A 12,381-nucleotide genomic window follows, 5' to 3' on the forward strand; every position below is an offset into this window, starting at 1 on the left:
TTCTACTCTCATAAAGAGTTATATTCTCAGAAACCCACAGGGCCAGTTCTACCCTGGCCTTTAGGGCCACTATGAGTTGGCATCAACTCAACAGCAGGAGGCTTATTTTTGTTGTTGTTGTTGTTATCTTAGTAACTAGATAATGTATTTCAAAACTACTATATTTAAGTTTATAAATACATTGTCACTCTTTTTTTTTAACCCCAGGTAAATGTTGTTTCCTTTATCACTTTAACGTTCCTTTATCAGGAAGGACCACTAGGATTTGGGGGAAATGGTGGCATTAACAGACCATTGTTCTGATCATCCCCTACAGGTACCACCAGAAATACAAAGAGCTAGGGAGTCTGCAGCGCAGGGTAAGGAAAGCCGCGGGGGAGTCGCAGACAGGGAGGAATCCATAAAGGAACAGCTGCATGTAACAGAGAAATTGCTTCTCTCGCTGTCCCTGCACTTCCTCTCAGCGCAGGAGGGACAAGCTGCTCTTCACTGGGGAAGCAGCCTCCAAAGCCCCGCCAGTGTAAGGAGACAAGACCCGCAAGCTTCTCGACTGAAGTCCACAAAGCTGACCTTCATGAGGATCCACTTCTCCCACCTTAGCCCTGGCGACACAACTTGCTAAAGATCCGTCCCTGCAGTGCAGTCTGCTCACACAGACACTGGACCCGCGTCTGCACACCCTGTAGCTCCGTCCTCTGAAACCAATAGGGCAGGTTCCCAGACAGCCTGGTCGGGTCCGTGTGTCCCGACGTTCAGCTTCGGTGTGCCAGGAAGTTGGTACCTTTAGTGGAGGCTGAGCCTACAACCAACACACCATGGTTCAGGGGTGGGGCGGGGAGGACTCATAGCAACAAGGCAAACCTCCTTGGGGGCCTTTTTGAAGCAAGACAACCCCTCCCCAACCTAGACACTGTTACCTGCAATTGCTAAAGCAATGTCCCCACCATTCCCCGCCACACCCCGCAATGGAGTGTGCTCCCATTGTCAGGGTTCTAGGGGACGCCCTGCGTACTTCATGCATAGTTCTGTACTCTGAGACCAACAGGACCACCTAGCCGGGGGCTGCTGCCTGAGGCAGGCAGCTGTGTGCTAGGAAACTGGGACCTTGAGAAGAGACTTGCACTCAGCCTGGAGGACGCTGACAGCAACAGGGAGCTCTGAAATCCATAGAAGCAGAGTCTGAAGCCCCCTCCCCATCTAGAATCGTTGGTTTCAGGCTGTTACAAACAAAAGATCACCGTGAAGTCGGCTTCCATGGGCTTCTACTGACTTCCCTGGACCCCTCCTAGCTCAAGCCACTGATACCAAGAGGACAGATCACTCTGTGGATCAGTGTGGTCTGCCTGCTCCTCATTCTGGTCCGCACTGAGGCTCGATGACAGAGGCAGCACCGATGACAGAGGCAGCACCGTGCTAGGAAGTAAGCCACTTCGGGGAAGGCTACCCCGCAGGGCGACTCTGACAACAGCGGTGGGCCTCTGTGGGGGATTCCGGTCAGAGGGGGCAAAGCCCAGTCCCAGCTCTGACCCTGAGCTGCTGGGCTCCTCTGAGCACTACAGACAGTCCCTCACACTCTCCAAGGAAGACGACGAGTCCTGAGATCAGCGGTAGAGAAGTTAGGCAGTCACATACGAGTAGGCTTCCAAAGGTTCACTGAAAATGTGAATTAACAAAGAATAGAATTTTCCATGAGTTTTGGAAACCCACTCAGAGAAAAAGATGCCTAATAAGGACAAGTGTCTGTTCTTCCACAGAGACACTGACAGCGATGTGCTTGGAGCGCGGAAAGAGCACAGGAAAACAAGAACATTGCAGCCAGCACAATGCTCCCTCCAAGGAGGATGAAGGGAAGCATCCGGCACGCACACCGACACTGCAAGAGGTCCTGGTCACCAGACTGGCCTCACAGAAATACGGCTGAGAGTTCTGTAGATGGCGGGGGAAAGCGACAAGCAAGTCATTAGGAGCTGTACATCAAAAGAAAGCGCTGGAATCAAGGGAAACCCACGAAGGAGTTTGAAGGCTATTGTGGCTAGGAGCCACAGCGTCCCGACGCCCGACAGAAAAAATCCCTGTCCTGTGCCAGCTTCCACCTGGTCCCTGTGCGCGCGCTCTTGTGGCAGCCACTGTGCCAACCTACCTCCTCGACCGCCTTCTTCTCCTTCTCCTTTGGTTGGGAGGTGAGCTCCTTTATCATCACACTCGAAGAGGAAGTACAGATTCTCAGTGGTCTCAGTGCTTACTGTCCAACAGGAAGAACAAGTGTCTCAGGCCTGAAAAGCTTGTTTCAAACAAGCAGCTATCGAAGTGAGATGCCCACCAAGCCTTCCTTTTTTTTGAGGGGGGGCTGCCCCTTTACTTCACCAAGGATGACGTTCTTGTTTAGGGACTGGTCTCTCCTGACAACATGTCCAAAGACAAGATGTCCGTGAGGCAATAGTGTAACCAGGCTTGCCTCTAAGGAGCACTGTGGTCTTACTTGTTCCGAGTCAGATTGGTTGGTCCTTTCCGCAGTCCAGGGTACTTTCAATCTCCCCCCGTCCCCCCCCCTAGCACCAGAATAAATGCATCCATTCTTCTGTCTTCCTCATTGAATGTCTAACTTTTACACGTATATGAGGCAACTGGAAACACCCTGGCTTGGGTCAGGTGCACCTTAGTCATCAAAGTAAACTCCTTGCTTTTCAACACAGCAAAGGGATCTTGGGCAGCAGATAAGCCCAATGCAGTGTGCCTTTGAAATCTTGACTGCTGCTTCCACGTGCATTGATTGTGGATTCAAGCAGGATTAAACCTTGAACAGCTTCAATCTTTTCTCCATTTATTATGATGTTATCTATTGGTCCAATTGTAAGGCCTGTGTTCTTCTTCTTAACACTTCAGTTGTAATCCATCCTGAAGGGCACGATCCTTGAGCTTCATCAGCAAGTGCTTCAAATCCTCCTCACTTCAGGAAGCAAGGGCTTTGGCAAATAAAGGGCAGCAGTAAGGTATTCAAACGAGATGATTCAAAATATTTTGTCCTTCGTGTGTTTTTTAAAAATAATAGACAGTTAACTCTTGGACCACACAGGTTTAGACTGCACAGACCTACCTAAAGACAGATGTATTTTCCTGTTACTTGCTGAGCTCCAGCTTTGCAGGTATCTGTCTAAAACAGGGAGATCTAAAACCATGAGATTCAGAGAAGAGTGAGCAAAGGCAAGGTTATCATACCAAGATTTTAATAATGAAGTGTCAATTGTAATAATAAAAGTACAAAGGACAAAACACAGTAGAAATAAAAAGGACCCGAGAAAATATTTAAAATTGTTCACCAAGACACTTTGACACACACACAAGCAAAAAGACAAGCTACTGACTGGGGACTATTTTTAGAAACCATAGACCTAGTAATGATCTAATAACAGAAAATATATAAAACTTTTAATAAGTTAACAATAAAAAGACATAAAGCCCCAATAAAAGCATAGACATTTCCGCAAAGAAGACATTCAAGTAGCTACCAGATACATGAAATGATGGTCCGTGTCATTACCCTCAGAGATTCGAATCAAAACCTGGATGAAACACCCGTCCACTCCCGCCGGAATGGCTCTCCTGGGCTGAAGTCTGCGCTCCCAGTATCAGACACTGGCTTGGGATTTACGTAATAAGGAGACTTGGCAGTTCTGTGATGATATCATTCCCCCTACATGTGAGCTGCTCTGCTTAACCAATACATTGTGAAGAGGGGATTCAGAGGGGAAGCCACACCTTTACTCAGGGTACCAGCTTTTAAAAACAAACCCACTGCCATCGATATTCTGACTCCCAGCGACCCTACAGGACAAAGTAGAACTGTGGCTTTGCACAGCTGAGGCTCTACATCTTAATGGGAATAGACAGCCTCGTCTTTCTCTCGAGCTCACTGCCCTCGTGGTGACAGTTCAGCGCACAGCCCGCGACACCAGAAGGCTCCTCCAGCTGGACGTAAACGCAGCTCACTGCTACCAACTCCTAGCACCCGAAGCAACAGGCAACAGCCAAGGTGTAGAAAGTTTTGAAATTGTCGAGAATTTAATTTTACTGGGGTCCACGGTCCACACCCAAGGAAGTAGCATGAGAGAAATCAGATGACATATTTCATTGGGTAAACCTGCTTCAAAAGACCTCTGTAAAGTACTAAGCGCACAGATGTCATCTTAAGCACTCAGGGCTGCCTGACCCAAGCCACAGTGCTGTCAGTCACTTCCTATGCAAGGGAAATTCGGACGACGACGAAGGAAGACCACAGAAGAATCGATGCATTCGAAGAGGGAATACCAAAGAAAAGTTCATGTCGTCTCGGCAAAGAATATTGACAGCCAGAAGAACGCTTTGGAAGAAGTATAGCTAGAAAGACGCCTTAGAGGTGAGGGGGGCCAGACATCGTCTCACACACGTTGGATGTGTTGGAAAAAGAGCTGTCTCTGGAGGAAGACGTCGTGCTGGGCGAAGGAGCAGGTTGTCAAAAAGAAGTGGGGTCCTCCAGGAGAGAGACCCATTGGCTCCAGCCTCGCAACTCCCACGAGGACGCTGCAGGACGGCAGAGCATTTGTTCTGTGGTGTGGACGACCACTGTGGGCTGGAATCACATTTATAGTGCCTCACAACAACGTCCTAGGGAATAGCCTAGCCTCTAGGATGTGCCCATCAAAAGCATTGGGGGTTGATGGAATATCAAGTCAACAACGTAGATATTCTAGGGGAAATAGTCATTTTACTATATTGACAACTTGTCTGTTAAAGAGGAAAAAATCTTTAAATGATATACTATTAACAAATAAATAAGTAAGCAAATAAATGAGAACAAACTATTTCTTGTCATCTTTATACACTGTAAACTTTATACAGTGTATGGCATATTTATATGTGCAGCCACGAAAGATGATTCAACAAGCGTGTGTGCCCAGGCTAGAATTATTTAAGCAGAAAAATGTTCTAGTGTGAAGGTTTTCACCAAGTTTCTTTGAATAATCATTACCAGCACCACCATCATCATCATTACTTCAAGCTTAAGATAAGTATATGGAAAAACTGCAAGAATAGTACAAAGAATAGTACAGTGAAACTTTACCTGGATTCAAAATGTGTTCATGCTTAATCATGTTTGAATTGCCACCTCGTTCCTGCTGTGTGCATGTCTTTTCCCCGGACGACGTTGGCCAACATCATTTCCCTTTACTCTTTCTTAGCCACTGTCTGCTAAGAATAAGGGCATTCCTTTTCGAACAGTGATCCAGTCTAGGAAATGGAGCAACGATACCATGCTTTTATGTCATCTATGGTCCATATTTCAAGGTAGCCAGTCGTGCTAATAACATCCTTCATAATGATTTGTCCCCCACACCAGGATTCACTTGAGGATTACGGTCTCTGGGGTGTCCTGTCCCAGCAGCAGCTCCTCAGCCAGGGTTTTGCACACTGTGTAGAAACCCCTGCCACGCCTGGTTTGATGTCTCCCTCTGGATTTGTTCTCTCTGACGTCAGCTCTTTCATCCAGCCACTTTCCCCTTAATTCATAGGCACCACTTAATCCCAACCCCTGGTGGCCTCTGTACTTGAAAGTAGAACGTTTCCCCTTCAGGTTCAAAGCACTGGCTTTCGGAAGTAAATGCTAGGGAGGTGCTGCTGCGAGTAGGTGCACTTGAACGGACAACCTTTGGGTTAGCGTCTCACCAGGGGCCCCTGTGATACAGAGCTAGGATTCTTCCGATGTCCTTTCCTTTGATAGGTGCCTCCTGAATCAATACTTGTGGAATTTACTGTGATTAACAATGGATTAACTTGCTTAGGATGAAATTCTCCATTTAGAATTAATGATAGGCTAACAACATGAGGGCTCAGCGCAGCGAAATGCAGATCCTAAAGTGCTTCTCGATTTCATCTCTCACACGCCGCTATAGACTAGGTGTGGAGAACGGAGGACTACCCTGTTCTGTGTGGGTCTCCCTCGACTCTGCTGATTCAGTGTTGAGTTCCCCTGCAGGTTTGGTCCCTCATAATAGAGTGCTGCTTTATTCTTAGTGACTTGTGTGTGCATGAAGGGGGAAGAGAGAAGCAAGGGAAGGTGTGAGATGAAACGGTGTGAGAGTTTAGCTCTGAGGAAGGTGGAGTGGAATGGGACAGGGAGCATGGATGGAAGGGCTACAGGAAATCCCAAACAGATCAGTATGAAAACACAGGAATATATATATGTTCATTCTGTAACAAGACACTCACGTCAATTAGCACAATAGAACCTCAAGATTCTCCGTTACAGCTTTTTCATCTGCCAACGTAGGTAACTGTTGGCTTCTGAGCTATGAACAATTAAGTAATATTGGAAATATGTGACTGTCTGGAAGACCATTGTTCTAATCCTACGCATATTTTCCGCAAGATCTTTTGATTGGCCCTATTATATTCTGCAAAAGCAAAACAATATAAATACATCAATCTTTTAAAGAAACAAAATGGAAATATTGCTTACAAATGTTTAAGCAGACATTTAATGAGTAACATTGCTTATGGTAATTTTAAAGTACTCTCTTAAGAAGAATGTTGCTTTGTTTTCAGATGCAAATAAATGGAACAGCTTGGTTGGGCTTGAGTCTCTTCCATTTCTGAGAATGTGCTGCCACCTGGTGGACGACTTTCTCCATCTTTTAGGGACCTGAATTTGGCATTTACTGGTGCCTGGCGGGCTTGGCATTGGGAACAGGTGTCTCCTTACTACAACTTCTTCATGGATTACTGTCAGTGGCTCACCTCACCTGTCACCTTCTGATCCTGCTGATATTCCCAGCACTGGGCACAATGCTTGATATATACAAAAATAAAACCCCACTCACTACCTTTGAGTGGATTCCGGCTCATCGCAACGCCGTAGGACAGGATAGAACTGCCTGCGCGAGTTCCCACGGCTGTCACTCTTTACGGGAGTAGAAAGTCCCGCCTTTCTCTCCTGGACCCTCTGGTGGTTTCGAACTGCCGACTCTGAGGTTAGCAGCCCAATGAGTAACCACCATGACACATCAGTGAACTATGGAATGAACGATACTTGTCACCTGCATTAGAAAATTGTGACTCCTTTTTGCTTCTTTCTTTGCTCCCCAACAAATAGCCAAAGTTCTGTATCCATTGCCAATTCATTAACGTTGCCATTTCTTATATGTACTGCTTCTCATTTTATTTCCAACTGAAGTCTCCCGTCCGTCTTTCTCCAGCATCTCACTCTGCTTGAACTCCTGTAGTCCGTGATTTAGGGGCCCGAGCACTAGAAATAGGACCGTCTGGGGACAAGGCTTTGGAAAGGCAGCAGTGTAACGTTGCGTCTTGCTGGATGAATTGGTAAGTACATTAGCTCATCCAGTCCAGTCCTTGGTCTGTCAACTGGGGAGAACGATGGCGAGTTTGTAGGTGGGTAATGTCGGGGAGAAAGAAGGTCATAATAAAGGACTGCTTCAGTGTCAGTCATTGGTCAAGACGCAAGAGCACTTCTTAGAGACTCGTTCCTTTGCTTTAACCTTCTATCTTGCTGTGTCCTTTGAGCCTGGAAGGCACAGTCAAGTTGTCTCAACCTCCCCTGCAAGTCATGCTTGGTTCTTTCTTTGCTCCTTTGTGCCGACTTCAAAGAGAGCCGATTTCCTCTGCTTAGGAAAGTGTTTGCAATCCGCCTATTGACAGTCAGGTCAGGAAAGAGAGCCTCAGGTTGGAGAGCCTGCCATTTGGAGAGAAGAAGGGGACTCTTGTTGAGTGTTGGGGGTAGAGCTGCCCTAGAAGGCTTTCAAGGCTGTGACCTTTCAGGATCAGATCACTGGACCTGCCTTCCGAGGTGCCTCTGAGTGGGACTGAGTCCCCAGTTGAGTTTTAACTGTGAGTGTTACCCAGGAACTCTCTGGAAGGGGGATGCCCCCAACCAATCCATGTCATCAATCCGATTCTGACCCCTACAGACCTCAGATAAGGTTTCCGGGCTTTGGAATCATCCTGGGAGCAGAGAACCGCAGCATTCTCCAATGGAGCGGCTAATGGGTTTGAATCACCCACTGTGAGGTTAGCAGGCCAGCACTTTCCCACAGGGCCCCCCCTCTCTCTTGAGAAGAGGATGGGTGGATAGAAGTCTTTGGGAAGAATAGAAACGTTTCGGTACAAAATACTCAATAGTAAGGTGTCTGAGTGTGTTCTGTACATAATGTCCATTTTCTCCTCCAAGGTTCAGAAAAGTTTGTTGCTATCACAGATGTGTGTAAATTTGGGGAACTGGGGAGAAAGGGGAAAGTTTCGTGACCAGGATGAAGAAGCTAGACAGACAGACAGAGGATCTGTATGTGTACACGTGGAGAGGAAGAGGGAGTGATTGAGAGTCAGTTAGTTAGAATGAATCAGGAGCTGCAAGAGGCAGGAGATGATAACATGTACCTATCCCCACCCACTCACATAGTCACTCTCAAACACTCTCAGACGGCAGGGTGCCTGGGGACCTCCCTGGGTCTGTCCCCTCATCCTCCCAGCCCTTAGGAGGCAGGATCTGCTGGGTGGCGGTGGATTTGGCCTGATTAGTTTCAGTTCAGGGGAAAGGAAAATCGGAAAAGCCAACATCTTAGAGACCTTCATTTCCCAGATTCCCACATCCGTAGGCTTTTAGGGGGTAAAATGGGGAGAGCCGGATGAACTGCTTTTGTGCTGTGACCACATGAAAGACACAGATGAAGATGCAGCACGCATTCCCTCTCATCTCTGCATTTGCTAAGGTGCAAAGCGTGCCGACGACCGTTGGGTGTTTTCACACACGCGGCTCCTTCCTATCACCCGCCAAGCTCCTCACAGAGCAGCCTTTCCAAGGTGAGATCTGCGTATCCAGGAGGGAGGAAGGAGGATCGGGGCTGTGCCTGGAGCTCCCGAAATAGCATAAGCGATCAGGGCGGATAAAGTCAGCAACCATCGTGGCGTGGCGGCAGTACCAAACGACTGAAGCTTGAGAAAGAGCGATGGAGACGAACGAGGGTCAGCTACGCATGATAGACAAGGAAAGACGCCCAAGACAGAGCCGCTATGGACTCAAGGTTCTACTGGGAACGCAACAAAGCCGGGATGGGCATATGTCTTACTGTCACACCCATGCGTGTCTGTCCCTCGACTTTTCTCTTTGTCTCTTATGAACTCGGAACTATTGCAGAGCATGGAAAACTGATGCAACAGCACCTCAAAGCCACAGCCACTGAGTCAGTTCTGACTCGCAAAGGCAGAGTAGACTGGCGCCTCGCCAGTCCACCAGTCACTGGGCAGGAGAGAGAAGAGGCTGTTACCAAAGATGGGTCAGCTTGGAAGTCCTAAGGGAAAGTCCTACTCTGCCCTACGGACCACTGCACATCGGAACCTTAGCCATGGCAGCGGTCAGGGAGGCTGACTATGGTCATTCAGGTACCTTTTTTCCATGAATCCTACACACACAAGTGTTTTACCCAGTTTGTCTTGTGTTATTTGGTTTTTCTCTTTTATTAGGGTTTTTCAAACTTTCTGAATAAAAATACCTGCACTCAGCAGCAGTGTCTTTCTTGAGACTGTACTAAAGGCTGGAAACCATTCCATGCACCAGCCTCCCTCCCCCGTGAACTTTGTACTACAGTGGGGAGCAACAATAGATTAAGCACATACACAAGTAAACTGTGCAGTAGATTTGAAAGTGGCATTTTCTACAAAGGAAAATAATGCAGAGAAGGTAGGTAGGATTTGTTTTGATAGGAAGTTTGTCATTTTAAATATGTAGTGGTCCTCTCCATTGGGAAAATGAGATTTTGACAAAGCTACCCCATAGTTACAGAGACAGCAGACAACCCCTTTGAGCTTCGACTTCCTGTGCACATCGCATGCGAGATGTGCGGTAAGCAAGGGGTGCTTGCAACCCCCCCGTCTGCCGTTGGCTACGGGGCTGCGTTCATCTCTTCAAAGGTAAGGCTTGGGTTTTAGCGTCGTTTCCCATCAGAGGGTTTACATTGAAAGCCCTCCTCTTCGGGTTTGGGTTTGTGAGGTGCTAAGACATCCTTCCACACCCGGATGCGATGAAGAGGTTCTCCCGTGTTTTCTTTGGAAGCTTCCGTTTTGCTTTTCACTTAGCTGTGCTTTTCAGTGGAGCTTGGATTTGTTGGGGGGCCGGATGCAGGGGGGCTCGGTTTCCTTGCCTCCTATGACTAGCACCATGTCCTCCGGACCGCGGTCTTTGCCGATTGATTTAAATAATGCCCCGTCTGTCACTTACAGAGGCATTCTGATTCTCTTCCTCCGGTCTCTTTTCTGTGTCATTGGTCCACATGTTAATTCTGTGACAATATCACACTGTTTTAATAAACTCAAGCTCTAGGGATAATCTAGATTTCGGAAAGCGTGAGTTTGCGATTCTTTTTTCTTCAAAGTTGTCTTGCTTATTCCTAACCTTTTATTTACATTTCTGTGTCAATTTTTGGACCATCTTGTTAAAGTCTATCAAACTGATGGAATAATAAACCTGTTCAGATTTTTATGGGAACTCTGCTGAGTTTATGGAGAATTGCCAAGTAAATGTCTGAAGAATTATTGTCTATTTGATGTTAAATTTTATATCTCATTTAATTAGGTTTTACAAGGTTTAATACAGGTTTATCATCTTCTTTGTAAAAATAAATCCTGCATATATTTTGCTAGATTTATTCGTATATACCTTTTAGCTTCATTTCTATTATAAATCATATCCTTGCATAACATTTTATAATTGCATGGTACTGGTGTTTTAGAATGTGACTGACTTGCATATCGACCTGTTTCCAGAATCATTGGTAAGCTCTTATGAATTCTCAATAGAGCCACTTGGAATTTGTCAGTAACCTGTTTATTAATAATAGTTTTGTTCCTGTCTTTTTAATCTTTTTATCTCTCTTGTTCATTTTACTGTATTGGTCATAATGTGTTTACTGTTGTTGTTGTTGTTGTCGTCGTTGTTGTTAATTGCTGGGGAGTCGGTTCTGGCTCATAACAAGCCAGTCTATGTACAACAGAGTGAGGGACCGTCCAGCCCAGGGCCATCCTCACAATTGCTGTTCGGTTTGAGCCAGTATGCTAATTAATAACAGCCACATGCTGCCTACAAGTGGAGATGGCCATTTTGTCTTATTCCTAAAATTGGAGGAAATACTTAAAATGTTCACTATCAAACTGTCATAGGTTTCGCGTAGCTGTGCTTTGATGAGTGAAGCAGCTTCCTTGAGTGCTATTTCCATTTCTCGGTGGTATTTGATGGTTTCTTTATTCTGCTTGCTTTTCTTTTTTATTTTTCTCTTCTCCAACATTTTATTGGGGCTCGTACAACTCGCCACAATCCGTATGTACATCCGTCATCATGTTAAGCACATTTGTACACTTGCTGCCCTCCTCATTCCTTGAATGTTATTTTGCTAAAGGTTTTATCATAAGTGGGTGCATGCATCTAACATCATAATTTTCCTGACACTACTGTTCTTTCATGGATATTAATGTGGCAGATTTTATTAATATATTTCCTAAAGATGTCTTATCCTTGTTTTTCTGAGATAACTTCTACTTGGTTTGGGCATCCATTTTAAAATACCATGTTCAAATTGTTTGGCTTGATATAAACCCAGGCCCACAGAGTCGATTCCAACTCATAATGGCCATATACAGAGTTTCCAGGCCTTTAAATCTTTACAGGACCAGACAGCCTCTCTTCTTTCTCCCATAAAGTGACTGGTGGGTTTGAACGACCGACCTTGCAGTTTAGAAACCCAACTTATAGCCCATTACAACACGAGAACCCCTTTAGCTCTACAGAAGCTAACAAAACAAGCCCAAATTGTGTTTTTAAAATATTCTACATCTTTGTCAAGTTTGATTCTACTTGATTTACCCATTAACACACACGGAAGGAGGTGTGTGTCAATTTTTTAAATTACTATGTATTTTTAAAATATTCTCTTGTAAGTATGGCAGTACTTTCTATATTGCAGGGTCACTTAAGTATAGAAATGTGTCTTTCTGGCAAAGTGTCTCTTTGATCACTTCTAGCGATGGCCTGGGGAATGCTCTGTGCCTTAAGCCTCTTTGGAGAATATTTCTTTTGGATAGCATTTGCCCGATGTATTTCTTTTCTGTATTCAGTATTTCTGTGTGTTTGGAATTGAGGTGGGAAGCAGTGGAGACTCCGTGGTGGAGTCCTGGCCCTGCACACCAGAGAGCATGGTTTGCTTGTCTCCGAGAGCCCTGCTGGGCAGCTGCCTCCACTGTCCATCAGTGGACACTGGGTGTTGCTATATGATGCTGGACAGGTCTCAGCACAACTGAGAGACTAACTGGACCGGGCAGACAGGAACCCATCACGGGTGGGGACGG

The sequence above is a fragment of the Tenrec ecaudatus genome, chromosome 8 (genome assembly GCF_050624435.1).
Source record: "Tenrec ecaudatus isolate mTenEca1 chromosome 8, mTenEca1.hap1, whole genome shotgun sequence".
NCBI classification, from domain to species: domain Eukaryota; kingdom Metazoa; phylum Chordata; class Mammalia; order Afrosoricida; family Tenrecidae; genus Tenrec; species Tenrec ecaudatus.